This window comes from Hipposideros armiger, unplaced genomic scaffold, assembly GCF_001890085.2.
Source record: "Hipposideros armiger isolate ML-2016 unplaced genomic scaffold, ASM189008v1 scaffold_285, whole genome shotgun sequence".
In the NCBI taxonomy this organism is placed as follows: domain Eukaryota; kingdom Metazoa; phylum Chordata; class Mammalia; order Chiroptera; family Hipposideridae; genus Hipposideros; species Hipposideros armiger.
The window spans coordinates 598,189-622,758 of NW_017731635.1; positions in this window are offsets into that span (position 1 = coordinate 598,189).

A 24,570-nucleotide genomic window follows, 5' to 3' on the forward strand; every position below is an offset into this window, starting at 1 on the left:
TCAGGCAAACATCCATCAATAATGTACTGGTAAAATAAATTCTGGTAGATCCACACAATGGAATAATGTGCAACTATTAAAAATTATATTGCAGAATTACATTTATTGACATGGAAATATTATATATATGTAAAATAAAGTTACCGAACCACACATCACAAGGTCATGATTTAACATGTATGTATGAGTCTGTATGCATCAACAACAAAAACCTAGGTTTGGGGTTCAATCCTGGTTTTGCTTAGGGTCCTGGCTTTCCAGTGACTGAAGGGTTTTCCAGGATGAGGACTTTGCATGTTAAACCTGGGACAACCCTGAGCAAACCGGGATAACTGGTCACCTGGTCTTGCCATTAACTAGCTCTGTGACTTTGAATATGGTTTTTCATCTTTGAGGCACATATGCCTTTCTTAAAATAATGGATTTGAAATAGCAGTGGCTAGAAAATTTGTACCCCTTCCCTTATATTAACAGTATTTCTATTTAGGTGGTGAGATTATGGGCATTTTTATTTTTTTATTTTTTATTTATTTATTTATTTTAGCTGAGCCATCAGCTTGGGCTGGGAATCAAACTGGTGACCCTGTTGCTCAGAGCTCGCACTCTTGAGTGGGCTCTTAACCAACTGAGACACTCGGCCAGCGATTATGGGCATTTTAAAATTTCTTTTTTAAATATTTCTCTAGAGCGCATTTCATAATTTTCATAATATAAAAAATAATGAAGTCATTTCTATAAAAAAATAATTCTATGGGTCAAATGGGATCTATTTTCAGTACCAAGGAAATGACAAATGATTGTAAAGAAGTTTTTCCATAAAATGTCAATCTTAGACACAACATGAGCTGAAATCCAGATTTAAGACTAAACAGTATCAAGGACAATTTCTCCCTCTATGACCACAATATCTTAGACAAGAAATGACAAATGAGTAAACAAACATTTACTCCTTGCTTTATGTAAATAGCAACACCTCCCCCCATATGGATTCAGTGCATGATAGATTTGGATCTAGAATAACTTAATTATTTTGTCCCCAAACTACGTCGGATGTAACTTATGAACAGAGTGAGTCTCATTTGTTTGAAAACATTCACATTGAAAGTTTCAATATTGATCATTTTTACACTGCTTTGAGAAGGCTAAATAGTGATGTCTTTCAAAGAGTCTTGTGCGAAAGGTATTTGTTTACCAAAAGCAGAATTCAACTGACAAGCGAAGCAGTCAGGCTAAACTTTGTAGGAAGTTTCCCAGAAAAAAAGGCTTAGATTTAGGTCAAGCCTCATGCTTGCCTGGTTTGGTTAGAGGTGGTGATGGGCGAGAAGTTGCCATGTGACCATGGTGAGAACCATGGCCTGGAAGGTGGGTAGATATAAAACATACCCTCCTTAGAAATGTTAGAGCTGCTTATTTTGCAAAACATGCATAACATGGAAGGCTAATTCTGGTGCCTTTAACACATCTAAAGTCCTGACTTCCTCCTGAGCAAGCGTCCTTGCCAGTTCTCATGGGTCCTGCAGCAGCTGCAGACGTTGGAGGTGTCTGATGAAAGGAAGAGAATCTAGAGGCTGTGCCCTGCAAAGACCTGGCCACCATCTTCCCAGAAGAAACCCTGGCCACGCCCCTAAACCAATCACCAGAACACTGGACACATGTTTCTATGCTACAACATCCGAAATTTCCTTCTTAATTTTTTATTCTTTGTGCTCTGTTCGCCATGTCAAGAGACAGTGCCGAAATCACAGATGATTCTGCCTTTGCAAACCCCTTTACTGCCTTCTGTGTCTGGAAATTACACCTGGATTACAAAACACGTTCCGTTGCTTTTGATGAGGAAGTCTGATGAGAGTGCGTGGTGTGATTCACAGGCCAGGATTCTTGACAGGTTTTCACATGAATATGCCTGTTGCAGGTTTACAGATCATTCTGTGGGAAGGATGATAAATGCCGCAATACTATTAAGCAGTATGTATATTTCTCCTTATCGAGATGTATCTCTCCAAGTTTATTTTAATTAAGCAAAAACGGTTTGCAAAACTTCCCTCTAGATAGTTCCAATCCCCTCCCCACTGGCAGGCTGCTGCAGCACCAGGTCTCAGGCTAGGCTGCCAGAAATGCAACCATCCAGAGGTCACACGTAGTGCCACACTCTTCCTGTCTAAAATATACTTTTAACCCAGAAAGATGCAAACACAAATTGCGTTTCCAAATAGTATGGACAATTAAAGGCACTGTGTGTACTTTCTCTGGATGCTCTGGAAAATTGCATACTCATCTAAATGTCACCCCTTTAAACATTGCTATAGAATTATCATGGTTTGGGAATAGAGCACTGGATAGAATGCCTACATATATATTGAAAGCTTTGAACTAATTTTACTGTATTACTAACTTAGTTTGTCAAAATATAGCTATGATAAAAAAAATTTTTAAATGAACTAATCTGCCAGTCCCTTCTCACCCAAAAATTTAAATACCAAAATTGATGAAACTCTGACCTCAGTCATGGTCTTAAGTCTGCTATTAACTGGCTGACAGTGGCAATTGATTTTAGGGTCATTTTTTTCTCAAAGCTTATGCATATATGAGTGACTTGATTTCTTTCTTTTATTTCTTTTTAATTCTTTTCTTATCTTCCCTCCTTTCTTTTTTTATAGATAATTGTATTAGCCCATTTGGGCTGTTATAACAAAATACAATAGACTGGGGGCCTTAAACAACAGGAATTTACGTCTCACAGTTCTAGAGGCTGGAAGTCCAAGATCAAGGTGCCAGCAGGTGTGATATCTGGTGAGACCCTGCATCTAGTTTACAGAGGACATCTCACTGTGTCCTCACGTGGCAGAGAGAGAGAAAGAGATGGGAGGAGGGAGAGGAGTGAGAGCAGGGGAGAGAGAACACCACTCTGGTGTCTCCTATAAGGCCACTAATCCTATGGAATCAGAGTCCAATCCTTATGACCTCACAACCTTAATTACATTCTCACTGGGGGTTAGGGTTCTAACATGTGGTTTTCAGGCGGGATGCAATGCAGTCCATAGGAAAACTGATTAAATAAGTGAAAATGGTCTGTTTGGCTTGGGAGAGCTGGCAGAGTCTGAATGTCACTTGCTTTTCGGATGTAAAGCCTTCATACAAAGCCTTCATATAACAATTGCAGGCACTGTTGATGTGAAAGATTGTCACAGAATGAATAAAGGCTCAGAGACATCTGGACTCCCTTCTCAGCTGTATCCGTTTCTAGTTGTGTGATCATAAGCCCATGAGATTTCATAACCTATTTCTTTGTGGGAATAGATGTATTATCTCAGATAACTGTTGACAAGTTTAACTGGGACTTGAGACATAAAATGCTTGGTGAGGGACCTGGCATAGAGTAAGTGCCCATTTCTAGCCATTATTAATGTCGTCATCATCATCATCATCAACATCATCATCATCATCATATCACCATCATCATCACCATCACCATCACCATCATCTTTATAATCATCGTCATTAGCAATCCCCAGGCTAGTTAACAGAAAGGTGAAAGTATTTTGACATGCAAATAGTCATATTGTCCTCCAAAGTGACATATGTAATAAATTAGTCCAGAAGCACAGTTTTGAGCACCATTTTGCTCAAAGAAAATCTTAAAGAACCCTATTGGTTGGTTTTCACACGTTTCACTATCCAGAGAAAAGCTGACTAGACTCTGCACCAGCAACTGATCCCCATGAAGGTGACTGTCCACTGAGCAGAACATGCCTTTAACAGCTTGCTTTCTTTCCCACCACAATGGTGACTCTGCAGTGGTCTGCAGGTACCTCAACACAGAACCAACCCCAGGAGAGTCTCCAAGATAAACCAAAATTCATTGTAGAATAGCAGGAGAAAAAATGCCGCTTGAATGAATTTTCAATTCAGTGTTCTAAGTTTTCCTCAAAACATTCAACATTTGCAATGCCTGAAAACACTTTCTCCAACACCACTTCCAACCCACAACTCATATATTTTCATGATTAACCCTAGAGAGAGAAGAAATATAACCAGAACTATGTTATACTCCCTCAACCAAACTTTCTGGTCTTTTTCCAGGCTGGGAGGGGTGGGCGTGTAGAATGGGGTGGAATGGTGCAGGGAATGAAGAGAGAAGTCTCTTTGTTTGGAGTTTTTAATTGCTGAGGGGCTTTTACCAAAAAACAATTCCTTTCACACACCATGTCTCACCTTGAGTTCTAATCCACTAGGGACATAGTTGATCAATGATGTAATTCTACAGTTATTTAAGGATAGTGATTCTTTTATTCTCACAAAGGGGTTTGCAGAAAATTAAAAGAAGCCCGCAGTCATTTACTATAATCTCTCAAGTTTGTTTATTGTTTCTACAAGTCAGCACAGTCCCATCTTTGGAAGGCATACTCCAAGGGAAAGTTGATAAAATGATTGCATTGTTCATGGGTGGGGTATTTGCAAAATAGACTCATTGTTGATGGTCTTTTAAGGCAACACTATATTTTATCTTGTGGTCTTTCTGAAATCCATGGATGGTCATTTAGTGTAAATAAAAACAATATGATTTTACCTTTAGAGACTTTGCCACCATTGACAAGTCAGTAAATGTCTACAAATTATAAACTTCAAAAGTAGATCCTTGAAGGTGTTCATTTCCCATGTAACTTCCTCCCCATGTATTGCCATAAAGTTTTTTGGCCTTCATACCATGTATAAAGTGAGAAGTGATATATGAACTTAATATGGTTTCTCTGCATATTATAAGCTTTCCCCTACCAATATAATTAATTACTTTTCCATGTGTGATGGAAACTGCAAAATGATTTTTCCCTCCTGGGTTATAAAAATACCCCCAGATTGTTAGCTTTTGGTTTTCAAGCTCTTTGATCTACTTTGAATGTAAAGGGTGCAGGACCGCCAAACTGGGTAGGTGGCCCCTACCCTACAGTGTAAGGAAAAAGCTGTGAATTTTCCCCCTTATATTTTTACACCCATGAGTTTCTTCTTTGGAGGAAAATTTAATACACAACTGGTACCTTTACAGTTAAATCACTCAAGTGTTATTTGTTAAGGCATACTTGATGACCAATATATTGAGCATTACCAGTTTTTTTAAAATAAGCCTTGTTTAAGCACTTTCCCTACAAAAGGTAGGTTGCCTTTTGCCAAGGGCACATTAGCTTCAATATCCAGCATTTTTAGTCTGTTTTATGCAACTTAATTTTCCAAATCTTAAATTGTTTCAGTTTTCCAAACTGCAAATTGGTAGGGTTAGGAAAGACCTTCCTTTCCTAGTAACTGACTCTCTTTGCTTAGGAAATGTGACACAGTCTCCATTCTTGGAAAGAAACACCAGTCATGAAGCACGAACGGGAGAAGGGAAAGGTCTCCAAAATCTGACTCTGTTTAGATAAGCACTTTCCGGCTTCCAGATCTGTTCTAAGCCACTGTCATATTGATCATGTTTAAAACTGATAAAAATACCTTATAAGGCACACCTCCTTTGAGCCAAAATTTAAAAAATCTAGTTATGATTAAGAAACATCAGAGGAAAAGAACTAAATGAGCCTCCAATGGAGAGCAGTTAACCTATTATTGCAGATGTGAATAAAGTATGTGAATTAAATCCCCAAATATAAGATCAACCCTTGTATCTACAGAGGGGATCACCAATCGAACCATGGCCCCAGCTTCAGGATCCAACACATCTCTGAAAGCGAATGTTAAGGTGGTTTGGGAGAGAATGTACCTGAGATATTAAAGTTTTTAAAAGCCTGACCATGGTTCCCTGGGTTAAAATTACTACATTTGTTATGGCAAGAAGAGAGTTTCATGCTTTCCTAGACAATGTGCTGTATTTTGCCATGTATAATGTGCTCTCGTGTATAATGCACACCCACATTTTTGGCCCAAGCTTGCAGGGAAAAACATTGTTTTAATACTTTATTTCAAATTTTTATTTCTTTATATTTAGGTGCTTGTTTTTTGTATTATAAAGAAATTTTAGCATTTGCTTTTGAACATATTATAGGTACAAGAAATTTTATGCAACAAATAATTAGAAAACACAAGAACAGGTACAAGGTACAAGAAATTTTACGTGCCAGTAATTAATTTATGATATTTATGCATCATGGAAGGCCAAGAACTCTTCATTGTTACAGGTTCATCGTAAGTTCAACAAAACTGATTATTGTATTCCAGGGTATTATTTTACATACGGATATCGTTACTGACTTCTAGAGTTACACTTTTAACTCATAAGCATAAATAAAAGAATTAAAAACATTTATACAGATATGGAACTAGTACTGCCCATGCATAATGCGCATCCTTATTTTTCCCCTCACAAATTTGGGCAAAAAAATGTTCATTATACATGGCAAAATACGGTAACTCCAGTGGTATGTTTGGTTAGGGAAGTCAGTCATGTAAGATACTGTACAATAATACCTTTCCCTTCTTGTTCCAAAATTCTACCCATTCCTAGTGTCTCTACACTTGATACAGACTAATCAGCACTTGGGTGAAGCTTATAAGGGCCTCCTGGTCCTTGGGTGTTCTCCTGGGCCTAATGCAAGGAAAAGTTTGCAGCAGGTAAAAACTAGAGTGAAAAGCTTCCTTGATCCCCACTAGATGGTCCTGGGAAGTCACTTGAGAAAACATGATTTCAGGGATATGTTAGGCCTCTTTGTCCCACTACTTTTTTTTCCAAAGATTCTTCAAGAGTAATTATGGGATTATACAAAACTTGGATTGTTAATGTCTGCTCTTGGAGTTCATAAAATATTCTTGCCCCCTTCAGAAACATTCTCCACCACTGTAGAAAGCCATTGAATATTTATTAGATTTATTCAAACCTTGGTGACCTTTAGTCAAACTCCAGAAGATGAGAGAAGATAAAGAAGAAAACTAGAAACTGTCACTTGTAGACACAGTCAATGAATTCATTTCTTGTTTTTGAAGTAAGCAACTCTTGAACTAAGAGTTTAGAAATTCTATTCAGATTTAAAAATTCTTTCAACAGTAATTATGTGTATGATTTCCAAGTTACCCACTCTATAGCTCTTACTAAGTAGAAAAATGCAACAGTTGTAGCAAAGTCAGGGGTTTGATTTTCATATAATAAATTTCTGATTAAATACTTGGTGGATTGTGTTTATTGACCATGACCTTCAGCTGACCTATTGTTCTAAACTAGTCAGGAAGAAAGGAGTGGCCTTAAAAGAAAGAAAGTCTGTTGTAAGTAACTCTGAACTAGAATGTCAAGAAAGCTATCATTAATTTTATTCATGATTTTAAACAGTTTATTATCTTCTCTGTGTCTTAGTTTCTCATTCTGTTAAAAAAAAAGAAGAAAGAAAGAAAAAAAAAAGAAAAATGGTGTCTTCCAAGGAGATGTAGAAAAGGTGTTGGGTCAAGTAAAAATATTATTACTGGATGATTCCTCAAGGGCATTATGTTTAGTGAAAAAAGGAAATCTCAAAAAGTTATGTGGTATTTGATTCCATTTATATAACATTTTTGAAAAGACAAATTAGAGAGATTGAGAATAGATTGATGGTTGCCAGGGGGCAAAGATGGTGGGGTAAGGATATAAAAGAGTAGCATAAGGGAGTTCTTTCATGGTGATAGAACAGTTTGTACCTTAGTTGTGTTGGTAGTTACATGAATCTACATATTAAATAAAGTTGCATAGTATTACACACACACACACACACACACACACACACACACTTGAAAGCATGTAAAAAATAGTAAAAACTGAACAAGGTTTGCAGACTATTTAATTGTATTGTATCAACTTCTGGATCTTGATATTGTACTTTGCTGTATAACACGTCATCATTGGGGAAATGACGAAGGATACCCCTGGACTTCAGTTATTATTTTTGTAACCACCTATGAATCTATTGAATATATCTATTTCAAAATAGCACATATTACAAATATCGTTACATACCTGTCCTAGCATGCCTTCGTGACCAATCTATGTTCCTTGTATATATGATTACAATGAAAATAAAAGTGGAAATAATAATAAAAAAAGAAAAAGTAAGCGGTGAAAGAATGGCAATTGTTACATGGCATGGGATGAGTCACAACAAAACCATCAAACAGTTTTTCACTTGTAACTCAACTTTGCATAAACATGAATACAATGGTTCCTTGTTTAACACCACTTTGAACTTAAAGGCAAAGTTCTTAAGGACAGCTTTTTGAAATCTAAGCCTTTTGTAAATTCAGCTGCCATGGAGCATTTGTTCCCTGGGCTGCTTCAAAAAAAAAATAATCTATAGTAAAATAAATTTGAAAATACTGAAATTAAACACATTAGCTTCCTGGATCTCTTTTCATAATAATAATTTTTTTAAAAAAAACCAACACCATACTTTTGAAAACATAGACTCCAAACTTCTTCCTGAACTAGTGAACCAGGTGATCCAAATGATTTGGACCAACTTTCTGCTGAAGACAAGTAGAAAGTTATATAACACACATACACTCTCTCTTACACACACATGCATTCACACACACACACACTCATACACACTCACAAACACACACACACTTATCTAATTGAAGTCTTTGGAGAGTTGTCAATAAAGTGAAGAATCACAAGGCCAAGATGCAGGAGAAGACAGAAACACAGAGATATTCCAAGCATTTGGGCTCATTTTTACCCTAAAGGTGAATGGGATTCTGGAAGAGGAAGTTATGGACTTGAAAAGATAGTCAAGAGCTTTTGCCAACCTCATGCTGTGAGTGGGGGAAAAAAAAAACAGGATTTCAGGTCTCCCCAAGAGGCCAGTCCTGGTAAACTTCTCATGCTTTGGATTGAGACAACCAAGCCCTATATCTTAGGGGTCACAGGGACTGGGAAATAGAAGAGCCCTATGGGAACAGAAGGCTGTCTTAGGATCATCTCTATCCTTGAAATTGATCCTAGAATGCTAGTGCTTCTGGCCACAAACAAAAGTAAATCATCTCTCTAGGAAGATATGGTCTTAAATAAATTTTATAATTTGTCACATACACCAGGCAGTTCATCAAATATATCAAGGCATAGGAGGGAATACGAAAAACAATAGAAACAGACTTCAAAATGTTTCAGATAATAGAGCTACTGCCAACAGAATTTAAGTAACAAAACTTAAATGGTCAAGGAGATACAAGAAGAGATGAAAAATTTTGATGAATAATTGGGAACTGTCAGGATAAGCAAAAAGAAATTTTAGAACTGAAAAATGCAATGACTGAAATTAGAAATAGTGGAAAGCCTTAAAGAATAAGAAAGAGTCAGTGAATTAAAAGATAGATTCAAAGAAATATCCAGAAGCAGGTGTAGAGAGAAGAAAGGATTAAAAAAAAATACAGAAGAAAGGGTAAGAGACAAAGGAAACACACTGATAATTTCTATCATACCTGTCATGAAGTTTCTTCCAGAAGAATAAAAGAAAGAGAATGATGTAGACACCGTATATGAGGAGGCATTGACTAACAATTTTTCACACTGGCAGAGATTCAAGAAACAGGGTAAATTCAGGGAAAATCACATCATAGAAAATGGGTGAAAACCAAAGACAATGAGAAAATCTTAAAAGTGACCAGAAGAGGGGGGAAATCCAAGATGGTGGAGAAGATAAACACTTTGCCTGCTTCTCCCCAGGAACAAATTAAAATTACAACTGAATTACATAATAGAACAATCAACCTGGAGAACCATTTGAAGTCTAGCCAAACAAAAATCCTGAAACTAAAATTATAAAGAAGAAATCACATCAAGACTGGTAGGAGGGGAAGAGACACAGAACTGACTAACCCCAAACCTCCATGTGGCAGTTGAGAACCAGGAGGGATACTTGGCCGCAGAGGTTCCCCCTAAAGAAGCAAGAGACCCCAGCCTCACATCAGCCTCCCCAACCCAGAGTACTGGTGCTGGAAAGAGAAGGCCCCACCGTATCTGGCTGTGAAAATGTCAGGATTCCAAACATCGGGGTGGTACAAAAGGCAGTGGAAAACACAGGTGTCTTGTTAAAGGGTCCATGCACAGACTCTCTCACCCCCAGGCACTCTCCTTAGGCTCCAGCGGAGGGGCAGTAACTCAGACGGTGTTGGAGACATACAGAGGGTAGACTGAGTTGTGTGGCTTTGGGACGAAGGCTAGAGAACATTCGGCATTTTTCCTGTAAGGCGTCCTCCTCACATGCAGCCAGCAGGCTGGCACCATCTTTCCTGTGTTTAGCCCTCCCCCTATGCTTACGGTCAAATCTAAATCTGATTGGCCTGGTGAGCTCTGAAGCTCCACCCTTCTGACTCACTGGGACCCCCACCGCATCAAATTCTCCCAACGCTGGAGGTATTTTTTCCAAGAGCAGACAGCCCGCCCATCTGCATTGCACTCTTTCGTGGAAAACTATCAGTCTGACAGACCTCAGGCAGGTGGCAACTGGCCTCGGTGTGCTCTGAGACTTTTGCTGAGTAGCTTCAGGCTCAGCACTGGCACCAAACCAGAATTTACATTAACTTGGTGACCAAAACTCTTCTCATTCTAGTGACTACCAGAGACCCTGCCTCACCCAACTTGTGTACTGCATGAGCGTTATCAGTGGCTGAACCTTAAGGAGCTGGCAGGTGGCAGCAGGCCTCAGGGTGTCTTGACATTTTGCAGAGCTACCCCAGGCCCAGCACTGGTCACAGACATCCTGGTTCACAGTGTGGCCTCTCCCACACACCTCCAGGGTTAGCATAGGCAGCAAACAATGGTGGATCACTTTGTTGCTCTTACAAGGTAGTCCCCGGCTGGTCACAGGCAGTGGGTCTTCACCAGAGCCCCTCCCAAGAGGCCCCAGAACCAACATACTTGGAGGTTTGCTTTAGACCACAGCAGAGCACTGCCCAATTAGCCCTACAAGTGGCACACACAAAGCATGTTCTCAACAAACACCAGAGTCTACTGGGGCAAATTCTACTCAATGGGATAAGCCCCTGCACAGCAACCTATAAGCACTGCACATGGCCAAACCCACAGCCAATCAGCCTGAAGGTCAATCCCAGCCACTGACATGCCAATAGCAACCAAGGCTCAACCATAACAGGAGGGCTCACACAACCCACCCAAGGGACACTCCTGGAGCACCTTGTGCACGTGATCAGGGAGACTATGCCACTGGGCTCCACAAGGCACCTACTACATAAAGTCACCCAGCCAAGACTTGGGGATAGATCAGATCTACCTAATACATAAAAACAGAGAGGCAGCCAAAATGAGGAAACAAAGAAATACATCCCAAATGAAAGAACAGGAAAAAACTACAGAAAAAGAACACAAAGTGAAGGCAAACAACGTACCAGATATAGGGTTCAAAACAACAATTCATTAGGATGCTCAAGGAACTTAGTGAGAAATTCAACAAAGAGATAGTAAGCACAAAAAGGGACATAGAAACCATAAAAATGAACCAGTCAGAAGTGAAGAATACAATAACTGAAATGAAGAATGCACTAGAAGGAATCACCAGCAGACTAGATGAAGCAGACGATTGAGTCAGCAATTTGGAAGACAACATAGTATAAAACACCCAATGGAAACAGCAAAAGAAAAAAGAATCCCAAAAAATGAGGCTAGTTTAAGTGACCTCTGGGATAACATCAAGCATAACAATATTTGCACCATAGGGGTACCAGGAAAAGAGAAGAAGCAAGGGACTGAGAACCTATTTGAAGAAATAATGAATGAAAGCTTTCCTAACCTGGAGGAGGAAATAGACATACAAGTTTAGGAATTGCAGAGAGTCCCAAACAAGATGAACCCAAACAGGCCCACACCAAGACACTTTATAATTCAAATGGCAAAGATTAAAGACAAAGAGAGAATCCTAAAAGCAGCAGGAGAAAGGCAACTGGTGACTTACAAGGGAGCTCCCATAAGATTGTCATATGATTTCTCAACAGAAACTTCGCAGTCCAGAAGGGACTGGCACAAAATGTTCAATGTGCTGAAGAACCAGGACCTAGAACCAAGACTAGTCCACCCAGTAAAACTATCATTTATAACCAAAGGACAGATAGAGCTTCCTAGACAAGGAAAAGCTAAAGGAGTTCATCACCACCAAACCAGTATTACAAGGAATGTTAGAGGGACTTCTTTAAGATGGAAAAAAAATATCAAAATTATAAATAATAAAATGTCAATAGCTACATATCTATCAACAATTACTTTCAATGTAAATGGATTAAATGCTCCACTTAAAGGACACAGAAGGGCTTCAGTGGATAAGAAATGACCCTTACAAATGCTGCCTACAAGAGAATCACTTCAGATTGAAAGACACACACAAACTGAAAGTAAAGGAATGGAAAAAAATATTTCATGAAAATGAAAATGAAAATAAAAAGAAAAAAGTAAAAAGCTGGAGTAGCAATACTTATACCAGATAAAATAAACTTTAAAACACAGGCTATAACAAAAGATAAAGAAGGACCCAGTAATCCCACTTCAGGGTATTTATCTGAAGAAACCCAAGTGCTATTTCAAGGGGACATGTGCTTTCATATGTTCATTGCATTATTTACAATGGCCAAGATGTGGAGGCAGCCTGGGTGTCTGTCGATGGGTGAATGGATAAAGAGGAGGTGGTACATATAAACAATGGAATATTGCTCGGCCATGGAAGGGAATGGGTTCTGGCCATCTGCAGCGGCATGGATGGACATGGAGGGAATTTTGTGCTGAGTGGAGTGTCAGACAGAGAAAGACAGATGCAATAAGATTTTGCTAACATGTGGAATCTAAAGAACAAAATAAACAAATAAAACAGAAACAAACTTGTAGATACAGAGAACATTTTAATGATTGCCAGATGGGAGGGGGTGTTGTGGATGAGTGAAAAAGGGGAAGGGATTAAGAAGTAGAAATTAGTTGTTACACAGTAATCATGGGGACATAGTTTATAGCATAAGAAACACAGTCAATAACGTTGTAATAAATTATGGGAAAAGGGAACAAGATGGTATAAGCTAGAATCATCACAACCATGTACAATCCCCCTTTCCCATTTTCCTTGACCAAAATCCCCACAGGGGGCGAAAAAAACCTATGCCAAAGGTAACATAGTCTTGAAGCAAATACACTAAAACATTAATAGTATATATATTTAGCTTGTAGGATTAGATGCATGTTTGTTCATCTTTTTGTATTTTCTAGTTTTCCTTGGGGCGTACATTAGGATTAATATGTAAATTCATTAACCCAAAACATGTTTGTTTGAAATGATGAAACTTTGTCTTATCTGATGGGGTGGGGCACTTGTGCTCTCCCTTAGTGCTTTTAGAAAAGGATCCATTAACCAAAGAAGGCAGAGTTCCTAATGGGAGGCAGCCTTTTTTTTCCTTCCACGGAAAAACCAACATTGAAGACCTAGCGGTTTGGGTTTGTTCATCTCACCCCTTGCCTTTGGTGTAGAAGGAACCAAATGGAAAGACACATGGCTTCTGGCTGGTGTCCAGCAGAGGCCAGAGCCAGCTGCTCTCAGAATCGACAGTGCCTGGGTTGGCATGAGGGGACAGGAAAGAGGACACTGGAGGAAAACAAATAATAAAACAACCTGTGTGAGTCCAGTGTTCTTTTTGCAACTTTAGCTGATATTTTGTAGGTTTATCAATTCACCCATCTAAGATCATATATCCAGCAAACAATCATTGAGCTTCTGTTACATGGAAGCCCTACGCAAGGGGCCCAGAAGGGCTAAAATTAGGTTGAGGAAGACATCAAGTTTTGTTCCAAAGACCAAATAATCATAGCACATAGCAAAGGAGACTTTATTCTCTCAGTTTTAAAAACCAAACTGTCCACTTCAGTTTCCTTGTCTGCTGCTCACATGATATCTTCTAGATGTTTGGTTCTCCTGAGAATCAAAGAGCTCACTGTTACTATGTCCTTTTGCAGGTAGTTTAGCCAGAAAGGAGTAGAGGGGGTTACTCTTTCTTCATCTCAGAGATTCCTTTCTTGCTCCCTAAAGACCCTGATGGACTCATGGTTAGGATTTTTGTGAACTGGGTTAAGACAAAATACATCTTTATTTTTATTAACCTCTAACTCAAATGTAGCATTTTCTTTAATCATGAATATAGAGGACAAATGGCAGTAATATTAGAAGGACATCTGATTTTCTCATTAATAGAAATCACAGATATTTTCAAACCACATTACAATTGTTGAAAATGTATCAAAACATTTTGTATCCTCATCACTACCCTGAAATTAGTCATTCGGCTTGGCAATAGGTCTTGTTATGGAATGAGCTAATAAAGAAGCACAACTGTATCTACTTATAAGTTAAAAATATTCTGATAACTATTTTGATATGAATTAAGATTCTCCAAAGGAAGAGGACCAATAGGATGTGTGTGGACTAGGCCCACCCACATTAGGAAGGGCAATCTGCTTTACTCAGTGTGTCAATTTAAATGTTAGACTCAACCAGTAACACCTTCACAGACACACTCAGGATAATGTCTGACCAAATATCTAGGTACCCCATGGCCCAGTCACGTTGACACATAAAACCAGCCATCATCAGTTCACCCCATCAACTTGGTACCCATACACAGTTCCTTAGACCATACTTAATCTCCAAATGAAGACAATAGCAAGGTCAGAATTCTGTCTAACATGACACAACTATCCTGCCTATAACCAAACATGCACTAATCTCCTCTCCAGAAAAGGACATAAAGTCCTTGAGTGACAGTAATATTAAGAGTCACCCTAAGCGATCTTCTGTATTGCAGACATGCTTTTCATTACCTCCACTGTGCAGCAACAACCCAGTTCTCCTTGGTAACCAGGACCAATCACCCCAGCCAGCACAGTAACCCCCTTCTTCACCTGTAGATTCAGAGGCATGAGGTGCCCAAAGTGGCCAATGGCAGGCACAACTTCCCAAGGCAGTCACAGCTTCCCAATGGCAGTCACAACTTCCAGTTCAGTGAAATCATTGTTGTGTCTCCTGGTGGAAGCACTATGTCTTTTGGAATTCGGACCTCTAGGCCAGCAAAGCACAAGGTCATGAGAACAGGAAGCAAAAGTTTTGCCAGTGGGTCACTAGGAGTAATAGTGAGTGATGCCACTCCCATTCCCAGCCCTGGACTCTCTGACCCGTGAATCCTTGCCATGGAAGAAACAGCACCATATGCTGATCGCTGGTTTAGAGCATACTCAGCCTTTTAGAGAACCTTGCCCCAGCCCTGCAAGGTATTTCCATCTATCTGGCACTGCAAGTGAGTCTTCAAAAGGCCATTCTACCATTCTATCAGGATGGTGGGAAACATGGTAAGAATTCCATGAGCATAAGTCTATTGCTGTAAAGTGAACGTCTTGATCAGGAGCAATGCTATGTGGAATGCCATGACGGTGGAGAAGGCATTTTGTAGGGCCACGGATAGTAGTTTTGGCAGAAGCAGTGTGCTCAGGGAGGCAAATCCATATCTATTGTCTAATCCAATAAGAACAAAACATTGTGCCTTCCATGATGAAAGTGCTCTAATGTGATCAACCTGCCACTAGGGAGCTGGCTGATCATCCTTGGGAATGCTGCCGTATTGGGGCCACTGTGTTGGTCTCTGTGCTGGCAGATCGGGTACTCAGCAGTGGCCATGTCCATGTTGGTTCAGTGAATGGGAGTCCATGAGCCCATGCATCACCTCCATCTCTACCACCATGGCCACTTTGTTCATGAGCCCATTGGGCGATGACAGGGATGACGGGGAAGAGAAGCTGCCTGTTATCCACTGAATAGGTCTTCCTACGCACGTGATCATGAAAATCCCACCTTGCTGAGGTCACCCTTTTGGTGAGCATTCACAAGGGACACAGATATTTTCACTTTTTCTTTCTTTTCTTTCTTCCTTCTTTTCTTTTCCCCTTATTCAGAGGAGTTTATCCACATACCTTTACCTAAATTTTTTTGTCACCATTTGTCACCAATCATTTTCTCCAAGTCTCTGACTATCGTGCCAAACAATTGGCCACAACCTATGAATCATTAAAATCACACACTTGGTCACTTCTCCTTCCTAGCAAAGTGAGCAAGCAGATGCCCTGCTCAAAGTCCCTGGGAGGATTTCCCTTCACTACTGTCCTTGAGGGCTAGCCCAGAAAGAAGTTGTAGGGCTGCAGCTCTCCACTTTCAGGTAGTGATTATCTATTGTGCAGAATCATCTCTAAACCAGGCCCATGTCTTCTCTTCCTCTGTCAATTGATTGTAGGGAATTCGTCCTGAGGTCACAGGTGCAGGCTGAGTGACAGAAGGGATTAGAGAAGAGGCAGGGACCATGGGCATTTGGGCCACTTCTTTGTGGGACTTGCTTGTGCCTTCAGGGTCTGCTCAGGCCTGATCACATATGTATCACTTCCATGTGAGGACAAGTGCTGCTGTCCATGCCCAGCTTTGTGGCTCTGTGGCTCAGGAAATACCTACTTCGTGGTAGGCAGTTCAGGTTGCATGGTGACTTGGTGGTCCATCGTTAAGTATTCAGTCTCTGCTAAGGTCCAACAGCAGGCCAAGAGCTGTGTCTGTAAAGGAGACCTGCTATCTGCAGAGGACGGCAGAGCTTTGTTTCAAAATCCTCATGGCCTAGACTGCAACTCACCCATAAGGGTTGCCAAAGGCTCCAGACAGCATCCCTACGTGCTGTTGCCACTTGAGGCACCACTGTATCTGCTCAATCAGATGGCCCAAGTAACAGCATAGCAGAGCATGGCAGCCTGGCCTTGCTGCACAGCCTTCTGTTGTCCTGGGCTCTTCTCAAAACTAGCAGCTTTGGGGTCCCTTGGTAAATAGGCTGGAGCAGCATACCCAAATGTTACTCTGAAATCCAAAAAGGCCCCCACTAGACATTGTGCCCCTTTTTGGTTGTAGAAAGGGCCAGAGGTAACAGCTTATCCATCACCTTAGAAAGGATATGTCAACATGCCCCATACCACCAGACCCTTAGAAATTTCACTGAGAACTTCTGTTGGATTTATTTTCCACCCACAGACACATACATGTCTTACCAGCAAGTCTAGAGTAGTTGCTACTTCTTGCTCACTAGGTCCAGTCAGAATGTCACCAAAATTATTGGCTAGTGTGATATATTGTGTAAGGGAAAGGTGATCAATATCCCTACAAACTGAATTATGACAGGACCAGACAGTTGATATGCCCCTGAGGTGGGACAGTGTAGGTGTACTGTTGGCCTTTCCAGATGAAAGCAAACTGCTTCTGGTGGTCTTCACTAATGGATTTCAAGACAAACGCATTTTCTAGATCAATAGCTACATACCGGGTACCAGGATGTGTGTTAATGTGCTCAAGCAATGAAGTCACATTGGGTGTAGCAGCTGCAATTAGAGTCACCACCTGGTTAAGCTTACGATAATGCACTGTCATTTGCCAAGACCCACCACCTTCCTTCTGCTCAGGACAAATAGGCAAAGTGGGTGGGGATGTTATGAGAATCACCACCCCTGCTCCTTTCAAGTGTTTGATGGTGGCATCAATCTCTGCCATTCCTCCAGGAATCCAGAGTTGGTTATCTTGAGAATCGAAGAGCCCACTGGACATTTACTGATGTCCCTTTAAAGGTAGTGTCTCAAAGGATTGTTTACCCAAGAAAGAGCAGAGACAAACTAGTCTTTCTGCATCTCAGGGGTTTGTCAATGGTTAGGATTTTTGTGAGCTGGGTTAGGACAAAATATATCTTTATTTTTTATTAACCTCTAACTCGACTGTAGTTATTTTCTTTAATCATGAATATAGACAACAAAATATGGCAATAGTATTAGAAGCTCTTATGACTTTCTCACCAGTACAAATTACAGATATTTTCAAATCACATTACAATTGTTGCACACGTATTAAAATATTGTGGACACTTGTCACTGCCCTGAAATCACAGTCATTCATTTCGGCAATAGGTCTCGTTTTTTTAATGACTTAGTAAAGAAGTAACTGTTTATAATTATTTTTATAAAACTATTACGATAACTATATTTCAATATCATTGCATTTAACAGAGTAACGTTTTGGTAAAGTACTGGGTGTCTTGTGTTCTTGATCACCATCATAGCTTATACTGGTATGGGGCAACATCTTCCGTATTTTCTGCCGGGGTAGGCAATCTGTAATAATCTTCCATGACGTTGATAAAATGATTTTATTTTTATTGTTTCTCTTACTCCCAAATTACTTTGGATCAGAAGCACAAGATTTATATGAAAGTGTAATCTTATTTTTACCTCCCCAATTGTTCTATTGGATCTAGTTCTATGGAAAGACTTTTACCCTCAGTTGCGGCACTCAGATCATGAGCCTTATTACAATCTTGGAGTTTTAGGAATGGCAGAACAAGGAAGAACTTTCCATTAGAGGTAATCATAGAGGATACTTATTCATAATTCCTTGGCTTAACGAAGGTTTTCAGAGCTGATATTGAATGTCAAGAATAATACCAGGTTATTTAAGGCTGCAAAGGATGGGCGTGACATGGTTACAATACTCAAGGAGCTTAATCTAGAAATACAGACAGGCAGGTAAAAGGACCTAGGGACACAGAACATAGAGCAGGGAACTCTGCCTGGCACAGGAGAAGATGGCTTTATGGATGAAGGTACATTGAAATCTGGTCTGTAAGAATGAGTAGAGTTTTGCAAAGTGGAGAAGGGACAAAGAGAAAGGGATTGATGGTGGAGCCATTATAATCAGAAGAAAGGTACATGTTGTATTTTAGGAACCATAATTGGTGTCTATGGGGCTGAAACAAATGTTACCTGGGTGGTGGCAAATGGGACAAGGTGTTGCTGTAAAGGTAGCATGCTATGGAGACTAGACTTCGGATTTCTCAACAAACCATTAATAACTTTTAAGCAGGGGAATAGCATAATCAAATGCAAGCATTAGACACATGATTCAGGAAATGACAAAGGGAGACAATGGAGACAAAAGATCCTATGACTTGTCTGAATTTGGAGAAGAAAAGAAAGGAAAGAATCAAAGGTGCCTTTCAAATCTCTTGCCTAGGTGAGAGATTTGGTGCTGACATCCTTAATTGGGGAAAGGTCAAGTTACAGGCAGAAAGGAAAGGTCTGAAGCTCCAGAGAGATATTGAGTCTGGGAAAATAAATGTGTGAGTCATCCACACGGAAGTGCTAGTTAAAGCTATGGGAATGAACAAGCTTTCCTAGGAGAGTGTCTAGACTTGAGATGTGAAGAGCTTTGAGGACAAATCCCCGGGGAGCACTAACGTGTAAGAGTGGAGCCAAGAAAGATGAGTCAGTGAGGGAAACTTATAGGAGAGTCGTCGGAGAATCCTTTCGAGAATCAAGAAGCACCATATGAGGCAAATTCAGGACAGGGGGCGGGCGATGAGAATTTCAATAAGAATTTGAGAAGTAGCTACAGAGGCTGAGGTCAGAGATGAGTATCCAGAGGAGAAGTGACGTCGTCCACAAGAGGATGACATCTGTGGAGGTGGGGGGCTGTTTTAGTCTACTAGGGCTCATAATAATACCAGAGACTGGGTGGTTCCAACAACAGAAATGTGTTGCCTCACCATTCTGGAGGCTGGAAGTCCAAGATCAGGGTGTCCTCACGTCTGTTTTTCCTGGGGCTCTCCTTGGTTTACAGATGGTTGCCTTCTCATTGTGTCCTCACATGGCCTTTTCTCTGTGCATGAAAGACTCTTGGTATCTCTTCCTCTTCTTATAAGGACATCAGTCCTATTGAAATAGGCCCCCATCCTTATAGCCTCATTTAACCACAATTACCTCCTTTAAGGCCTTACCTTCCAATAAAATGACATTGGAGTTTAGGGGTTAAACATGTGAATCTTTTTAGTAACCTTAGTAAAGTTATACTTCTTTACTAAGTCATTAAAAAAAAAAATGAGACCTATTGCCGAGAAGAATGACTATGATTTCGGGGCAGTGACAAGCGTCCACAATATTTTGATATGGGTGCAACAATTGTAATATGATTTGAAAATATCTGTAATTTCTACTGGTGAGAAAATCATAAGAGCTGCTAATACTACTACCATTGGTTTTCTATATTCACGACTAACCAGGGCTGTAGAGAGAAATGGTGACATGGGATGATGTTGACAAGATTCAGTACTTTAGAGTCAGGGTGTGAGCCAATTTCTCTGAGAAACTATTTAAAGGGAATGTTGTACTGCTTGAGAGTAGTGTGTGATGACAAAAGATGGCACTGACTTCTAGAGATTTACAGACCAGTGGGAAGCTGGCATCTGCATTTTCCTCACAAAAGATTGGTAATGTGATTAAAGAGTGAACCCCCAATATGAAAGTTTGTTTTCTGGCTGTTTCTAGTAGTACTGACAGTTGGTGTCACTCATGGCTGTGGGTGGTCAGAGCCAGAGAGGGGACATGTGCCCAAAGCCCAGTGTCTACAAATTTACCTGGCTATATAGGGGCCAACCCACAGCCTGGTGACCACTGAGCCCTCAGCCACCCAGGAAGCCGCCATCTTTTTCTGGATGCCACTCCCATCAGGAGCTGCCTTTGGCCACTACCCCTGCTGACTCAGCAACTCTGCAGTTGCTGTTGAACAGCATAGAAGGGTCATTTTATGCCATGATGAGATACCCTGGCATACACATGACAACAAGACTCTCTTCCTAAGCTAGATCTAAAGAAACCCAAGCTTCTGGTCCTGCTCTTATCTCTTTCCTGAACCACCACTGGTCCCTGCTGTCATTCTTGCTACCCACCAACTAGAGTGTTCCCTTTGAAATGTAAAGTATACTGCAGTACTCTCTGTATAAAAGCCTCCAATAGTGTCCCTGTAAACTAGAATAAAACCCAGGGTCATTACAAGGACCTATGCTTGCCACAACCTACAGCAGTGGTTCTTAACCTGGGCCAATTTTATCCTACTGCCTCTCCAGGGACAGTTGGCAATGTCTGCAAACATTTTGGGTTCCCACAACTTATGGGGGGTGCTAATGGCATCTGGTGGGTAGAGGCCAGGGATGCTACTAAATGTCCTACTATGCACGGGAGTCTGACCCACCTCTCTCTGCAATGGCAAAGACCTATCCAGCCCCGAACATCAGTAGTGCTGAGGCGAGAGGCCCTGCCCTCTGGGGCCCTCATGCTGGCCCTCCTACCCCGCCCACCCTCTCTGGCACGTATCTCCTGGGTCACTCTTCCTCTAGCCAGTCTTGATTTTCTCAGACACATCATTGCTGCCTTAGGGCACTGGCATTCACTGCCCCCTCTGATGTCTCCCCTAAATGCTATAGCTCTTACTTCTCCCTAATCCTACCATCTAAAACAGCTCCCTCTCAAACACCACTTTCCCCACTTTCTTCAAAGCACTTCTGATCCCAGTAGTACTTAATGGCCTCTTTTCATCTGTCTTCCTTGCTAGGATGTGACCTCCATGATAAATGGGGTTGGTTTCGTTCACTGCTGTGTGTCCCATCCCCAAAGTAAGGCCTGGCACACAGTCAGACCTCAATAACAGCTGCCCAATAAGCGAAGCACGGAATGAGACCTGCCCTGGGAGTTAGAGACGCTCACCACCTCAACACCCACCAAGCAAAAGCTCTTTAATAAGATTTTGAAACTGCCAGCTGCACATGTGCCTAATGCCCACCCAACACAATAAGCGACCCCCCAAAGGAGGCCACTGCATCCAAAGGGTTAAAAGCCATGGAGGCAAATGGCAGGTGCCTTGGATGTGCTTGCTTTGGTGAACCAGCCTTCATTTCATTCTCCTTTCTTTCTGGACTTTAGGTTTTTACAATAATAGGCTGAACAGCATGGCTAGCAACCTCCCACACCATGTGCCAATAATCACAGATTCGTCATCACATAGGGGCGTAGGCAATCTTTTAATGGGCCAACCAGAGTGTCCATCAAACTATTTTTATTAGAACTTAAATGCATTTAACATCAGAGCAAGTTTATGCAGATTGAGAATGGAGGCGAGGAGAGCCAGCCAGAAGCTCCTCACACTGTCCCCTGATAACTTAGAGTTCCCCAGCGGGAAGGTTGGGGGCTCAATTTAATTCACTAATGGTGGGGACACTTTATTGCACTGTATGAGCTTTGATTCTGTAAAATAATTTCAGAACCCACTCATCTGCAAGACTCCAGATTTCCTGTCAACACCAGTTTTCGTTTGCTTTTTTCTTTTCTTTTGTTTTTCCTTTTTGTTTTTTTAATTTCTTTATTTTTTCATGAGAGTTCTCCCTAGGGAAAAAGTAAAAACAACATTTCCTGGAAGAGTTCATGCTACCCTCATTTACCTTTTGCATAACAAAAGCCCAGACTATAATTCTGAATGGCTGTTTTGTGTAGTTGAACCAGGTGTCCTGCTTGGAGAGACTGAACATTACAAGTCAGAAAAGTGCCAATTTGCTCTGTTTCAAAATACTTTGTTTCAATCGCTGCCAAAGCCTTGGGCAAAATGCTATAATCTATTTTCAGTTCCAACTTTTCGGTTGGCTCAACCTTATGATTATTAATTTTTTAATTCATGACTATGCCCAAATGACAGTATCACTTATTAACCTTATTGATCTGGGAAGACTTCTATTAACTTCAAAACATATTCATTATTTGCAATTGGTACCAGTTACTTCTTGGCAAGAAAAATATCCAAATCCTGAAAGATGAAAACTGATTTCTAAATGAATAGCAAACATGCTGGTTAAAATACATCAGTGATATACCTGTTCACGGATTAAATAATTAGATAATTGTATGTCCAATGGAGAAAGACATCGCCACCCAATTTAAAGTAGGATGCTGACATACCTGACAGGCATGTCTCCAATTTAGAGTATTAGAGAGACATCTCTCAATGTTGGAGTTACGTCACGTCTGGTCCATCCAGTCCCCTATTCTTGTGTCAGTGCTGCACTGGCATGAAGGGTGTTAAAGAAAAGGCAGCATATGGATTATCAGCTACCAGAGGCACAAAAAGTCCTCGTATGAATGCACAGAACTCATTCATTTAACAAATAATTCTGAGCATTTACTGTAGGTTGGGTACTATTCTAGATGCTGGGTTTGCAAAGTAAATATTTGTGTTAACGTAATATTAAGTGCCTGGCATCCTGAGCTGGGATTGTCCCATCATTCTTAACCAACATCCGGACAAGCTTATACATCATAGATCTGTGGTGTTCCTCGCCGAAGGAGAAAGCTAAAGATGTGAGAGGTCAATGTAATGGGAAGGAATGGGACTTTCAGTCAAAGACTTGGAATCAAATTCTGGCATTTGGCAAACTGAGGTGGGCAAATGATTTTAAATCCTTGAGTTTTCGGATCATCCTTTATAAAATAGCCTGACCTCATTAGGTTGGTATCATGGGCAAGATGAAAAAATGTACACGCATTGCTGGTGGGACTGTAAAATGCTACCGCTGCTGCAGAAAACAATTTGGCGGTTCCTCAAAAAGTTATAATTAACACACAATTCAATTAACCCACTCTTATGTATATATCAAAAGAATTGAATACAGGTACTCAAACAAATACATGTAACTGTATGTCCATAGCACTACTCACAGGAGCCAAAAGGTGGAACTAGCCCAACTTTCGATCAATAGATGAATGAGTAAACAAATTGTGGTATACACAGACAATGGGATAGTATCCAGCCAACAAAAAGGAATGAAGTACTGATACATGGTATGATGTGGATGTACCTCAAAAACGCTATGCTAAATGAAAGAAGCCAGTCACAAAAGGTTTCACGTTGTATGATTGCATTTATATGAAATGCCCAGAATAAGTAAATCCACAGAAACAGAAAGCAGATTAGCAGTTGCCAGAGGCTGGGAGAAGAGGGAATGAGGAATAATGTTTAATGGGTACAGAATTTCCGTGATTATAATGCTGTGGAACTAGATACAAATGGTAGTTGCAAAATGTTCCAAATGTCCTAAATGTCACTGAAATGTTCACTTTTAAAGTTCTAAATTTTACGTTTGTGAATTTCACCTCAGTTTAAAAAAACAACAACATGAAATAGTATATATGAAAATATTCCATATGTTATTTTTAGTGACTTACCCAGGGTCACTGAGGTGGTTATAAATTGTATGGGTAAAAGGCAGTTTGGAGAGGTTGGGAGAAGTTGGAAATGACTGTTGACTCTTAAGACAAGAGAAAAACTTCTCTGATGGTATTCTCCTCCCCACAAACTTCCTCTCATATATCATTGGCCAGAATTGGGTCACACGCCCATTCCTCAACCAATCATAGCAAAAAAGAGGCAGATTATCCTTAGACCAATCAGGCCCTCTTGGAGTTGGATTGGGTCAGCTTCTCCTGAGACCCTGGTCTGTGTGTGTGTGTGTGTGTGTGTGTGTGTGTGTGTGTGTGTGTGTGTGTGTGTGTAAATGGTAAATGTTAGAGGAGAACCAGCATTCTCCAAGACAAGATAGAAAGAAGCACAAGGACACCATTTAGGTGACTCTCAGCCACCCCACTGGTAGAAGAGTTGGCCTCATGGTCAATACGGTTGAGCCCGTTCCTGTGCCTAAACATGG